Genomic DNA, 15,727 nt, shown 5'->3' on the forward strand with positions numbered 1-15,727 from the left:
ATCACAGTCAAGTAGAAGGCTGGAGTGATAATACAGTAGGCAGGGCATTTACTTTGCACACATCCAATCAGGGTTTGATCCCTGGCATCCCATTTTGTTCCCTGAGCACCAACAGGAGTAATTCCCGAGTGCAGAGCCAGGAATCCTGCACAGTTTGAGAGTATTTCATTGCTTATAAACTCGACTGAAAAGAAAGAAGGAAGTGCAATCTTTAGGCAGAGGGGTGTACCAACAAGAATTAAATGAAGACAAGCACTCCGATGTACCCCCTCCCCGACACACACATACACACACACACTCACACACACACACACACACACATACACTTGTCCCACTAAATGTCTGGCAATTTCTTCAGTGCTAAAACACTGGGCAACTATGAACTGCCATGTCAGAATCAACGCTAGAAAGTAGATGATGCTTTTTGAACAAAACAAAACAAAACAGATCTTCCTGTTTGGGGTTTAAGTTAAACTTAGGCTCAAGCCCTTGTTCCTCTGCATTTTGAAAGCCTTTTCAACAGATTTCCTTCTTTTCTCATCTTACACCATTCCAGGATGTGGCTGCCCATTCAGCACCCTTTCAGGGTCAACTTCCCTCCACCCAGCTGTGCAGAAGTCAGGCCCATAATGCCAGAGAGAAAGAAGCAGAGTTTAGTTTATCCACCACGGTTACATGAATGATCACTGAAAGTCAGAAAAAAGGGAGTAGTGAATTACCATGAAACTTCAAGAACAAAAACTTGTGATTAATCAACATTTAAAAAAAAACAGAACCCTTTTAAAAATGGGAAAATGGAATGGGTAGTTGGAACTGAACAAAAATCATACTTGTAGACCCAAATTAATCATGAAGTGCTTATGTAACAATTCTTTTCAGTATTGTCAACTTGGATTTATTGTAGATGATAAAAATCTCAGAGGTGGGGTGGAAGATCTCTGATCTTCCATTGTCAATGATTTTTCTTCAGTTCAACTTGCATCCATCTTCCTGATCTTTCTATTCCACCCCCTCTCATCCATACCCCCATATGTTGTGATTGAACCCAAGCCCTCACCTATGTGAGGCATGTGCTTAACCACTAAGCCTCATCCCTGGAGTCTTTTATTATTTTTTTAAATTTAAATTTAGGGAAAGGGGGCTGGAGCGATAGCACAGCAGTAGGGCGTTTGCCTTGCGTGCAGCCGACCTGGCCTAGCCAGGTTTGATTCCTCCGCCCCTCTCTATCCCACCCGCACAGCAAAGCCTGGCAAACTACCCGTGACGTATTCAATATGCCAAACACAAGTCTCACGATGGAGACGTTACTGGGCCCGCTCGAGCAAATTGATGAACAACGGAAGGACAGTGCTACAGTGCTACAGGGAATGGGATTGTGGCTACATCTGACAGGGGTCACTCCTTGTTGTTCCTGGGGTACTATATGTGCTATAAGGCAACTAACCAGAGTTGGGTGCATACAAAGCAAGTACCCGAAGCCCTGTGCTATCTTCCCAGCCCCCTTTATTTATTTATTTTTTTATTTTTTAAGTTTTGGAATTCTTAAGTTTATTTTTTATCCAAGAATATTTTTGCATAGCTCAGGCTACACTGTTCATTTTTTGTTTTTATTTTATTTTATTTTTATTCCCCCCCTCATTAATTTTTTAAAAAAAAATTTAATGAATCACCCTGAGATACAGTTACAGACTTGCAAAACTTTCGTACTTACATTTCAGTCATACAATGATCGAATACCCATCCCTCCACTACCATTGATCCTAATTCCCCCACCACCCCACCATGCCTCTGTGGCAGGCACAATCCTTTTTACTCTCTCTCTCCTTTGGAGTGTTATGGTTTGCAATACAGGTATTAAGTGGTCATTATGTTCGGTCTATAGTCTCCTTTCAGCATCTCCCATCCTGAGAGAGCTCTCCAAGCATTTGTTTTACTTGGTGGTCCCTTCTCTATCTCAGCGCCTTTTTCCTCAGAATATGAGGCCATCCATCCTCCTTTAGTTTTATTTTATTTATTTATTTATTTTGCTTTTTTGGGTCACACCCGGCGATGCACAGGGGTTACTCCTGGCTCTGCACTCAGGAATTACTCCTGGTGGTGCTCAGGGGACCATATGGGATGCTGGGAATTGAACCCGGGTCGGCTGCGTGCAAGGCAAATGCCCTACCCGCTGTGCTATCACTCCAGCCCCTAGTTTTATTTTTTATTAGTCAAATATTCTACACATATTTTAGGCATTTTATTCAGAGTTAACATCCAACAGTAGAATGGTTCTTTGTCTTGTTGCTTCATTTTATGACCCAGGAAACCTTTCCTCCAGTACCTTACCAGATTTTCTTTGCCATTTTATTGAGCTGGATAGGGAGTAATATCACCCTTCCTAAGAAAATCACTGGATAAATGAATAGCCACACAACTAATTTAGACCAATCAGGGTTTACTCGTGAATTCTCACATAGAGAAGGTATGGATCCCCAAACATAACATTCTGTCAGCCAGAATAAAAGGAAGGGGATGTAGTCCCCTGACCCTGAGATAGTGGTTTGCATGTAGGAAGTTTAGTGAAATGCCTCTTCACCATCAACCTCTAAGTAGTGAAATAAGCAAAAAGAGACCAGGGGAGAGGTTGAACTGTAGATACAAGTGCAGAAAAAACCTTTCTTATCTTTCAGGGAGCTCTGACGCTGGCGTGACTAAGTTGTTCCAACAGTCAGAAAGCTCAGTACTTTCCCTCCTGCATCAACTAGACCTTTGATCAGGGCTGCCTTTAGGAAAAGAAACATAGCCATGGCTAAAGGCTCTTTATAAGAAGAGAGTCAGAGAGAGATTTGGCTTATCACTGCTCCATCAGCACCACTGGTAGAGGATGGCTGAGTGAGAGTTTCATTCTGGGAGCACACAACAGCATGATCTACTCCCAAGGAGGAGTGTTGTATAGTCAACTACTTGGATTGCCTCCCAACCAAGGAGGGGTCCGCTCTTTGCAGAGGAACCATCACGTGGCAGCCTTTACCAGAGCCATCTCTGCAGTTCTGTGACCTCCAATCTCCCCATTTCCTAGAAGAAGAGGCAGGAGGAACCTCCCAGTACCAGCTCCCACCCTGGTCTTCAAGCTGGGAATTTACTTTGTTTATTGTTAGGCCTTCAAGTGGGATATTGAAAGGAGCTGGCTTTGCAGATTGAGCTTGGGTGGGGTTCAGTTCAGGCTCTCAGAGTTAAGAGGCATAATGGCCACAAGAATGAAAATCCACAGGGTTCATCTTGAACAAACTGGAAGCCTGCTAAGCCCTGGCATCTGCTGAACTTCCCAAATTGCACACATTAAGCTGTTCGGTTCCACATTTCCATAGTGTGCTTCCTGCCAAGCTTCCTAGGGCAGACTACACAATAGGAAAATCAAAACGCACAGTGAGAGCAATTATGAATACGACAGGTCAAACAAATAAGCCTTTATCTAGGACTTAAACAGACATCATCAACAAAGGTATAATCCAAAATTCAGATTCTGACAAAAAAAAGTCTTTCCAAAGCAAAATAAGGCAAAAGAGTAGGGGAGGAGAGATATGTGCATGATTTTTTTTGTCTCATTAATGTTAATACTAAAATAACATTTTATCTTCAAGTTTCCCATCTCTCCTACTATCCACTTGAAATTCTCTAGTTCTGATACTAATCTGGCTGTAGGGCCAAATCAAGGAGTGTTATGCTAGGGTGTAAAAATAGTTGTCATTGAAAAGGGCAGGAGAATTTACTTTGCTCATTGCTATGTATCTAGTTAAATACCAAGAATTAAAGCCATACACATAAGTGTTTGTCTGTATATTCAGGAAATACAAAGATTAGGAAAGAAACTGCAAGCATTTCAGCTAAGTGATTTTGTGGATTGAGGTGCTGGAATTTGATACTGCCACTATTGTGGAGGAAAGCCAGAGAGACTAAAACTTTATCATGATTATTATTTATTTTGCAGTGCCGGGAATTTTCATTTTTCTGGGGGTAAGAAAATGCAGAACCACTTTGTGTAGGTTTAGAATATTTCCTCACCCTCCTAAATCAGGCCCTAATGGTTTCTATAATTCTGAAGTTAATAAGGCTCTGAGCAATGAAAGTTTGGTTGGCTGGTTGGTTTGGCTTTTGGGTCACACCCTGTGGGGCTTAGAGTCTACTGGCTCATCATTCAGGGATTATTCTTAGCAAATCTCAGGGGACCACAAAGTGCCAGGATGGAACCCAGACCTCGCAGATACAAGCACATGCACAAGTCCTTTAAGCTATCTCCCCAGCCTTGAAAAGGAAAGTTGTTGTTTTTTTTCCAAAAGACGGCACTAGGGCTGGAGCGATAGCACAGCGGGTAGGGTGTTTGCCTTGCACGCAGCCAACATGGGCGACCCAGGTTCGATTCCCAGCATGACATATGGTCCCCCGAGCACCGCCAGGAGTAATTTCTGAGTGCATGAGCCAGGAGTAACCCCTGAGCATCACCGGGTGTGACCCAAAAACCAAAAAAAAAAAAAAGATGGCACTAAAAAGTAACTGGGCAGCAAAATTTGACTGGAACTTATTGGAAGGCAGTTATCATTTTTAACCTCATGATTTTTTTCCTTAAGATTATTTTGATTTTGGGGGCCACAACCAGCCCTTCCAGGGGACATGCAGTGCCAGGTATCAAACCCATATTTCCCACATGTAAAAAGCACAGGGTAGCCAGTGGCCTCTTATGTTTTACTACAAATAAGTGAATGTGTTTGATCCCATAGAGCACCACACATACCTTGTTACTACTAATGAGACAGTACATTTTTTAGAATTATCAGCCTATCAATGAGAGCTGGAGCCACAGCATGACTGGAATGGTCCAAAGAATCAAAGTGATCAAGAGGAAGGCCTTGGATGTTCCTCTGAGGCCCAATTTAGTGAATGGACCTGCGGGAAGAGCCAGCACAGGGAAGCCAGGAAGAAAAGTGAGCAAATGAAAAATAAGGGGTGAAGAGAATACAAGGGGAGCCAAGCACATTGTAGAGTTTGCCTGGTGGAGAGGAAGTGCCAGCAACAACCACACAAAGGCCAGGGGTGGCTGAGAAGGCAGTTAAGGCTTGGCAGTTTCTCAGGCCCCGTCTCTTGGAAGGCTGAGATCATGTCTTAAGCCTGTTTTCATCTCTTTAACAACACTGAGTTGTCCTTTGTTCCCCATAAGTGTCCTATAAACTCTTCTAATTAATTTTATGTTTGTTATAGCCATAGATCAGAGAGGCAGAGCTGCTTTTGTGAGGCTCTGGTTGGGATAAAAGGCTGGGAAGATAGCAGAAAGAGCATGAAAGTGATAGAGAAGTGAGATGAATTTGCTGACTGGCACGAACATTTGAGAAGAACATTTTACTCCTTGTTGAATGAAGGACCCTAAGAGAAATGGTCCTGTTGGGAGGACTTTGAGGTAAAAAGAGTGAGATCCAAGGCAGGGAAAATATAGATTTATCCAAAAAACCTCTTATCCTTAGTTCACTTCCTGTTGTTCCCATCGTCATAATGATGGGTGTCACAGTACTTGGTGGGGGGTGCTCACTGGGGTTGCACTCCTGTCAGTGTTGCTCATCCCTCTTTTGAGTTGGGATGCTCTCCAAGGATCTCACATTAGATGCAGCACTTGCACACACCTGCCTTTGCACTGGAGCGCACAAATGCAGTGTACTGGGGGTCCCACGTAACAGTGAGTTGCTGGAACTGTACTTGGGGCATGTGGGCAGCACTGAAGACCAAATAGGCTACTTCACATTTGCAAGCAAGTGGTACTAGTCACAGTCATTCCCAGGCCCTTTCTCTAATTCTTAAGATATGGGCCAGGAAAATTTCTGGAAACAAAGATAACCACATCAACTGTGATTCCATAAAGGAAAAGATAAACACTCAGAGAGGCTAAGCGGTGCTCTTGAGGGAACAACTAGCTACAGACAAGAACCTGGACTCAAGCTGGGTTTGTGCTCTCGGTTTCATGTGCCCTCAGTTTGATGCTGTTTCTGCTATACACAAAATCTCACTGTCAAGTCCCCTCCCTGCGTTGTCCTGTCCCCCGACACTATTAGTCAAATCTGATTAAAATAAGTCTGTGATCATCTGTGAGAATCACTGTTACAGCAACCAAGAGGCTCTCAGTGGGTGCCAGGATGGAATCAAGTGTTAGAGAAGTGAGTGGGGTGGCGGCTGCCGTAATCTCCCTTGGAAACCCCTGGAAAGGAAGAGCAAACTGTGGCTTTAGAAAGCCACTCTAGAAAATATGTTTTTGAATGTATTAGTAGTGGGGAGAGTGTATTCTCCTTCCGAACAGTATTTTTATAATTAGAAATGTTTAATGAGAGAATGGGCAGTTGGGGAGGAAAAGTTAAGGTAAGTCAAGCTTTTTTTTTTTTTTTTTTTTTTTGCTTTTTGGGTCACACCTGGCAATGCACAGGGGTTACTCCTGGCTCTGCACTCAGGAATCACCCCTGGTGGTGCTCAGGGGACCATATGGGATGCGGGGGATCGAACCAGGGTTGGCCGTGTGCAAGGCAAACGCCCTACCCGCTGTGCTATTGCTCCAGCCCCATGCTTTTAAAGACAGTGTGACCAGTAACAACTAAGAATCAGATTGTCTGGAAAAAGACCAGATGGGAATCCCTGCTTCATAGGGGAGCTTCTGGAAAAGGCCACACCTACAGAGAGAAGATGATGCATTTTCCTGACTTAGTGAAGGCAGAATCTAAATGTTGGACATGGGAGTCTCCTGGTGGACGATTCCACAACGAAATACACCACATCATATTCAATCGACGGTTTTGCCTGACTGATGTCGCTGTTGTCCCAAAATTCCGAATGGGATCAGACCACCGTCTCCTTCGTGCAAAATTCTACTTCACAGAGCGGGGAGAAAGGGCTGCAAAGTTTAAAAAGAGAACTCCCAGAACGACCACCAACTGGGAGCTGTTTGGCACTATTGTGGCAACATGGGAAGATGCCATTGTTGACAACATTGACGAGGAATACGATCGACTGGTTCAGCAACTCCATGATTGTGCGAGGAATGCCAAGAGAGAGATAGCCACAAAAAAATGCCTGTCTTCGAAAACTCTTGAGCTTATTCGCCAACGTGGTTTGGCGCATGCCTCAGGCAAACACAAGCTAACGTCCGAGCTCGCAAAGCAGTGCAGAGATGCGATCAAGGAAGACCTCAAAGAGAGAAGAGCAGAAGTGCTGGTAGATGTGGCAGAAGCTGGGAAAAGTATTTGTAACGCCCGCCTGTCCTTCGCCAACTACAAGACCAAGATGACTGCCCTCCGACGTCCTGATGGATCCATCACATCCTCCAGAATGACAATGGAGAAGATTATCCATGACTTCTACTCAAATCTCTTCGATAGCCATGTCCACTTGCCGACATACCAAATTCCACAGGATGGATATGTCGTTCCCAACGTTCTTCCTTCCGAAATCTGACACGCCACTTCGTCAGTAAAGAAACAAACAGCACCCGGCCCAGACAAGGTCAGACCTGAACACCTGAAGAACCTGCCTCCAGTACTCATCAATACACTGGCTCGGCTCTTCACACGCTACCTGTCTGAATGCAAGGTTCTGTCCCAATGGAAAACCAGCAGGACCGTACTACTGTTCAAGAAGGGAGACATCCATGACATTGGCAACTATCGCCTGATCTGCCTATTGTCTGTCATCTACAAGTTGTTCACTCGAGTCATCCTAAATAGGATTGGCAGAACACTAGATGAAGGACAACCATGCGAGCAAGCCGGGTTCCGCAAAGGATTCAGCACCATCGACCATATCCACACGATAACCAAGCTCATTGAGGTTTCTCGGGAGTTCAAGATGCCGCTCTGTTTAACGTTCATTGATTTAAAGAAGGCCTTTGATTCTGTTGAGACAGAAGTGGTCATTGAAGCCCTCACCAATCAGGGCATTCAAGCCCAATACATCAAGATCCTCCGTGAGCTGTATTGTGTATTCACTACCAGGATCGCACCATTCTACAAAGAAGTAATCATTGATGTCAAGAGAGGGTGATACCATTTCACCGAAACTCTTCAGTGCCACCCTCGAGAACATCATGCGACGACTGGAATGGGAAGGAATGGGAGTGAAGATAGATGGTCAGCAACTACACCACCTCCGCTTTGCTGATGACATTGCTTTAATAACACCAAACATCAACCAAGCGGCACAAATGCTGGCCGACTTTGACCGTGAGTGTGGAAAGGTAGGACTACAGCTGAATCTTACGAAGACAATGTTTATGAGAAACAGCCTCGTTCCTGACGCCCCATTTGCTCTCAATGGAACGACCATCTCCGAATGCAACAGCTATGTGTACCTAGGTCGAGAGGTCAACATGACAAATGACCTGGCACCCGAGCTGCGCAGGAGGAAGAGAGCAGCTTGGAACGCCTTCAAGAACGTCAAAGAAATAGCTAAGAGGATGAAGAACCTCCGGCTCCGGGCACATCTCTTTGATTCCACTGTTCTTCCTGCATTAACATATGCCTCAGAGACCTGGACCCTACGCAAACAAGATGAGAACGCTATTCAGGTCTCCCAAAGAAGAATAGAAAGAGCTATGCTTGGAATATCACGTTTCACTCAAATGAGAGAAAGAATCCAGAGTTCTGACATCCGTCGACGATCAAGAATCAGGAACGCTGTCTCATTTGCCAAGGTGTCGAAAATCAGATGGGCTGGTCACGTAATGAGATTTAAAGTCGACCGCTGGACTAGAGCTATTACCGACTGGATCCCACGGGATGTCAAAAGACCGCGTGGCCGCCCACCTACCAGATGGTCAGACTTCTTCATCAAGATCATGAATGATCGGTTTGAGGCCCTTCATGTTCCAGGAGCGAACAGATGCCATTGGGCTACACTAGCACGCGACAGGGACAAATGGAGACGTTACTGGCCCCTGCTCGAGCAAATCGACGACTAACGGGAATTTAAGTGATTAAGTGAAGTGAAATATGGTTATTAGAGGAAGCAAAAAAGTTGGAGAGATGGTACAGGAAGTGACGTGCTGGCTTTGCACGTGGCTAGTGTTGTATGTGGTCCTCTCAACAATGCCTGGAGTGACCCCGAGCATTGCTGCATATGGCCCAAAAACAGATGGTGGGGGAGAGGGACAGGGAAAGGGAGAGGGAGAGGGAGGGGGAGAGTGGAGGGAGAGGGAGAGAAAATTGGACACCAGAGAATGAATGGCTTGGGGAGAGCCACATGACTTGGAGGAATCTTTCCTGTGAGTGTCTATTATAAGACCAAGTAGAATAACCTTTAAAAAGCATTTTCCCCTCAACATTGGCATGGCAGAAGGGGTTCAGTCAGCCTTCCCTGAAAGAAACAGTGAGATATCTATTCTTGAAAGTGATGACCCATCTTTCAAGAAGAAAAATGTTATACCTATTCATGTCTTTCTTAGACCCATTTGCCCTAGAGGGTTCCCTTTCTTCAAGATGTCAAGAAAACCAGACCTCAAGGTGCTAAGGAGTGGCCATTCCCTGATCCTGGCACGAAGCACTGCTCAGCTGGACATCAAGGAGCTGGGCAGGTCTTGACAGAAGGTTGATGATTGGCAGGGAAGTCTGCTCTAAGATGGCCAAGTCCTCCTATATAAGGTAAATCATACCATTCTGGTCCTAAGGAGGCCCCAAAGACAGTTTCTTTGCCATTTAGTGACAGGATCTAGGTCTGGTTGATGGCACTATGGTCTCTGAGGCCAAGTGCTATAATGAGGTTGCTTACCTCTAAGGGTTTAGCCTCTAGTAGAAGGGGCCCTGGCTGCGCAGCTATGGGTTTTTATCACACTCAGTGTTTCCTCTGGGGGAGTCTGCCCCCTCCCAGAGTTCCCTGCTCAGAGATAAAGTCCCAAACTGTTTTATGCTCAGGAATGGCCACCAATGAGGTGAGGGCCCAGGAGCTAGCACAAAGAACACCTCTGTAGACTAGGTTAGGCGGGCCCCTAGAGTGAGTTGGTAAGGAAAGATAAGCTGGAAGCACACATAGAGGAGGCAGTGGGCCTCTGCTGGAATAAGCTACTACCTGAAGGCCACGCCATGAAGAGAAGCTTTGGTGATCTGGTTTTCCTATAGTCCTTTTCTGAAGTTCAGCTCTTTCTTTTTTTTCTGGATTCCACTATTGATACCCACTTAGCTATCACTACCACCACATACAAACTCCCCTGTATCGCCATTGGCAGCTTTATCCCATGATTCAGGAGCAAGAGTTCATTTCTGATCCAGAGCGAAGAGGAGTAAGAGAAATTGAGAGACAACCAGGACATGAGTGGCAGGGTGGTGGTCTTCCACCTCCAGCCTCGGGGTAGCCTGATGCTTATCCACAGAGTTCTGTGAGGGCTGCCGTGTGCTTGCAGTCTCCTAGCCTGAGCACACCGGTGAACAGACTGCATACCAGCACGGTGATCTGAAGTGTAATAGTGGCTGCCATCTGTGTGACGCACTCACTCCCTGCTGTTCACGCCCTTGGAGGCTGCCCCGGATTTGCTTCATTCAAGGGCTTCCTTGTTCTCTGACTTCTAGCTGGGAGTCAGCCCAATGGGGAACACCAGCCAGAGACCAGAGGAGAGGAGGCAAGTGACACGGGCACCTTCACTGCCTACCGAGGCTCATGTTTACATGTTTACGAGGGGGCCTCTGCCTGGCCTTCTTCTCACCTCTTTAGCCCTGGATGAGGTGATGATGATTCCCAGTCTAAAAGGCATCACCTTAAGCTAATTCCAATCCTGTGAGTAGGTTTTCTACCAAGCTATAATTTATTTATTTGGTTTGAGGGCTACACCCTAAGGAGCTCAGGGATCATTCCTGGAGAGGTTCAGGGGGCCACATGCACTGCCGGAGATCTTGGTCAGCAGCGTGCAAGACAAGTTACCCACTGTACTCTCTCTCTGTCTTATATATAAACCTTTTATTAAATGTACCTTTAAGTAACCTGAAAGTACCATGACAGACAGAGGTCCCAAAGCTCGAAGTGCATTTATTGAGTTTCTCTTTGTCCTAATACTTTCTGCCTCAATGCTATCAGCGAATGCTTATTGCTTCAAAGAGGCAAGTTGTCTTGGACACTAGTTCAGACGTGCCCTATAGAAAGTGAGGGCTTTGGGATGGCAGGAGAAAGTAAAGGCTGGCTCTACTTTGAGGCAGGAGAGGTGAGGAAGAGCTTAATTGGGCAGCCCCTTCCCCAGGATCAAGTCTGGCTCTGAACTTTCCCTGAGCAAGAACAGTTTTCCTCTGGGATAAAATTAGTTTCCTCGGCTAAAAATACTTTGTTACATCTTAGTGTACAAGCACAGAATAATAATCAAAAAGTTTCCCTCAGTGCGAAGGCCTTTGCTCTGCTCTAAACACACCATTCATGGAAATTAATGCTCAGAAGCCGAGAGAGGGTACAATCTTCTTTTTATGTTATTTTGCCTTTTTAATATTGATAAGCTCTCAAAAAAGCAAGGCTTCCAGAGCACATCAAGCTGTGCTGCTCTTCCAGACTTCAGTGTGGGGTTAGGAGAGTGGGTGGAAGCAAGAGGGCTATTTTTATTTTAATGACAATTTACCCTCTCTGAACATCCTAATAGGGAAAAGTACATTTTGAATTTTTAAAAATCTCTATAAAGGAGAGCAAAGACTTCTCGAATAATCCTAAGCTTTCTCTCACCTCTAAGAAATTTATCTATCTTCTCTCAGCTCTTGACCACACGCTATCTTGTCGAATTGGGATCTGCTTTTAAAGCAGTTTTCCCACCAGGCAGATTCAGAGCGGACAAAGACAGAACTGCCTGATTTTCCACCTTAGACTCAAATGGAAAAACACAGGATGTGAACTGACTTGTTTGCTTCCTTCCCTCCCCAACCCCTCCCCCCTTTTAAAAAAGATACTCGTCTCTTTGGTCTTCAAGTTTTTGGCAACAGCCATATAAAAGGAAGAGTCAGGCGCAATTATTAATTTTGCATGGGATCAACTCTGGCCTCGGCTTTCATTTGAGATGCAGTTACATGAGGAACAGACTGCGTTAATTTCATCCCCTCTGGGGTTGCTTGGCAACAAGGCCTTGTTCCAGATCATCACTTCTCCTTGGCCCACGGTGATCTCTTCGGGGTGTTGCTCATGCTAACAGCAATCAACACCCTATTGCTGTGGCTTCTGTATGCGCCCCTGTGGTCCCGATGGCACAGTGGGTTGGTGGCTTTGCTCCAGTCCTACTGACTGAGGTCTGTACAAAACCCAAAGCTTGTCAGCACAGAGAAATGCCTTATGCCTGGGGGTTGGGGATTCAAACCACTGAGGGACAGAAAAGGTGGGGAGCAAAAGCAAGGACTGAGGGGATGCTGGAGGGCACAGGAGCTGAGATGGGATAAATTTAAGGGGCAGGGGAAAGTATGACATGTAACTACATTCTGACTTGAAAATCTTTCAAGTCTATTTTGTTAAATAAAGTATTTAAGCAACAAAATTATTGTATTAAATTTCTTAAATGACAAACAGTCCGGAATAGTGTGCATAGATACTAGCTTTGGGAGAGTAAGAGAGAGAGGGTTTTTTGAAAATATTTTATATTGGCATGAGGAAAAATATAGATGGTCATCTATGAGTGCTGTGAAGGGTGAAGACAAGGAGGTAGAAAGGGCAGAGAACAGACTGCAGAAATAGTCCAAGGGTAAAGCATTTGCCATGCATGCAGCCAACCCTGGTTTGATCCTACTATCACAAGGGGTCCCCTAAGCACCATAAAAATGATCCCTGAGAACAGAGCCAGGAGGTGAGGAGTAAGCCCTGAGCACAGCCAGGTATGAAACAGCTACACCCCTCCCCCCCCCCAAAAAAAGGGCCAAAGATGAGGACAAGCTCTCTTATCTGCGTACCCGTTTATATTATTTTATTTTATGAATTAAAAGGGTGATATGTTTATCACCCATTTAAAAATAGAAATAAAAAAGAAATAAACATTTTTTAAAAATGTTAACCTAATGTAAATTGTTCAGGTTTGGGGGAGTTAGGAAAGTTGGGTGAAAGGTCTGTGGAATTCTTTGTAGAATTTTTGTAATTGTGGGGGTGAATCTGGAATTATTTCAAATTAAAGTGAAATGTTTTCTTTTAGTAAACCTAACCACACTGCTAGTCTTCCCTTACTATCTAAACAAGCACTATTCTTGCTAGCCTTCACAAATCTGTGTATCTGATTTCAGTCTGCATATTTTGAACATTTTGAATGACCTCGTCGGATGTCGGTAGCTTTGAGCATTTTGAGTTGTAGAGAAGAGAGAAACCTGCGTTTGCCTTCATCAGAGTGTGCTTCTATCCTTGTCCCAAATGACGTTCGCGAGGTCCCCAAAGATCAAGGAGAAATAAGTATTAGCTTCCTCCGGGGCTGGCCTCCCAGTATAGAACTATCCTGAGAAAAGCACAGCTCTTTATCGGAGCAGCCCTCAGCTGAGCCTTTGGAGTTCTGCTCATCCTTCCTCCTTCCTCCACTCCTCCCTGCTGCCAGTGCTCCTCAGCTCAGCTGCCACCTCACGCTGTATCTCTCTCCACTAGACAAGCTCCTCAAGGATTGGCACTGTGACTAAGTCACCACGGTACACAGTGCCCAAGGCAGAGAGTAAGTACAATACTTTCGTGTTAGTTTTCATTTGGTTTGATTTGGTTCGTGGGTCACATCCACTGGTGCAAAAGTGCTTCTTGGGATCCCTCCCAGCAGTGTTCCAAGGACTATGCAGTCCAGCCTTTTGAGCCTTTTAGACTTTCTCAGCTATCATTCTATCATTTTTAAGAAAAAAATTAAAATCTGAACTAATTACAGGTTGGAACAAATACAGAAAAGCCCCTTAAAAGGAGAAAAATCTGGGATTGCAGAGACAGTACAGTGGCTAAGGTGTTTGCCTTGAATGCGGTCAACTCAGATTTGATCCCGAGTATCCCATATGGTCCCCCAAGCACCATGTGGAATTATTCCTGAGCTCAGAGCTAGAAGTAGCCCCCTGAGCATCCCCAGTTGTGGGGAGAGAAGGAGGTGGAGGTGGTGGAGGAAGAGGAGCAGAAAGAAGAGGAAGAAGAGAAGGAGAAGGAGATTAGATCAATAATAACATTTTACCTGAAGTAACTAGAAAATGAAACCAAGATTAGAAAATAATAAAGAAAATAAGTAAAAGCAAACTTGGCTCTTTGAATGATAAACAAAATTAACAAGGCTTTAGTTACACTCAAATGACTAAAACCCGGGGTTGGGGATGTTGTTTGACAGATGTGAAGTCCTGAGTATGCTACATGGCACAGCATGTAGGTGCTAGAGAATCAAACAACTAAAATCAATAATCAAAGATAGACCATACTATCAACCTTGAAAAAATGTAATGAGGGGGTCAGAGAGAGCACACCAGGCAAGGCACTAGCTTTGCATGCAGCCAACCTGAGTTAGATCCTTAGCACCCACATGTAGTTTCATGAGCATCACCAGGAGTGATCCCTGAGCAGAGAGTCAGGAGTAAGCCCTGAGTACTGTCAGGTGTGGCTGCAAAAAAAAAATGAAAGGCTGAAGAGACCATGCAAGAGGTAAGGTACTTGCCTTGCTGTGGTTGCAGTGACCACAATCCTGGTTCAAATTCCTGGCACTACATATGGTCCTCTGAGCACTAACAGGGGTCACTCCTAAGCAAAAAGCCAAGAATAGCCCCTGAGCATCATTGGATGTAGCTTCAACCCCACCCTGCCTCCAAAGTAAATGAGGGATCAAGGATACCTTAACTGGCTTTATCACATGCATTGCATGCAGGAGGTCTAGATTTGATTTCCAGCATCATGTGGTTCCCTGAGCACCAAGCTGGGAGTAGCCTCTGAGCACTACCAGGTGTGGCCTGAAAAACAGCTCCTTCCAGATAATAACTATAAGGGGAAATTGTAAACAACTGTATGCCAACGAATTAGATAATAGACAAATTTTGAGGAGGACAAAGCTATTGAAACTATCTATTAAGATCAAAAGAAGTCAAAACTTGAGCACAATGATTTATCATTTCACACTCTCTTGGATGCCAAAATGAAAAAAGACAGACAATATGCTGGTAAGGACATGGAGAAGTTAAAACTCTCATACACTGATGGAAGAAATATTAAGTGGCACCATCACTAAGTTTTTAAATGAATAGTGCCTATCCATACAAGCACTGGAAAGACCATCTGTTGAATTTTCTAGAAGGATCAGTAGTCATAATCTGGGCTCTTAGCTTGCTAGAAAATCCTTGTTAAGAAGTTTATTTAAGGGGGTTGGAGCAATAATACAGTGGGTAGGGCATTTCCCATGCATGTGGCCAATTCGGGTTCAATTCTCAGCATCCCATGTAGTCCTCTGAGCATCTCCAGGAATGATTCCTGAGTGCAAAGCCAGAAGAACATCGCTAGTTGTGACCCAAAAAGCCCCCCCCCAAAAGATGTTTATTTAAGTGAATAAGTCACTAAAAAGCTTATCAAAAAATAGTTAAATCAAAAATAAGGGAGGATAAATTGTTTTGTCTCTATTTACTACCGATGAGTGAGATTGTCTAGTATTTGTCCTCCCTCTAACTAAAGTTGTTTAATATGATATCTTCCAGTTGTATCCATGTTGCAGCGAACTGCAAGATTTTTGTCCTCTTTTATGGCTATGTAAAATTCTAGTGTGTATATAGGCCATGGTTTCTTTATCCATTTGTCTATC

The sequence above is a fragment of the Sorex fumeus genome, unplaced genomic scaffold (genome assembly GCF_029834395.1).
Source record: "Sorex fumeus unplaced genomic scaffold, SorFum_2.1 ptg000006l, whole genome shotgun sequence".
NCBI classification, from domain to species: domain Eukaryota; kingdom Metazoa; phylum Chordata; class Mammalia; order Eulipotyphla; family Soricidae; genus Sorex; species Sorex fumeus.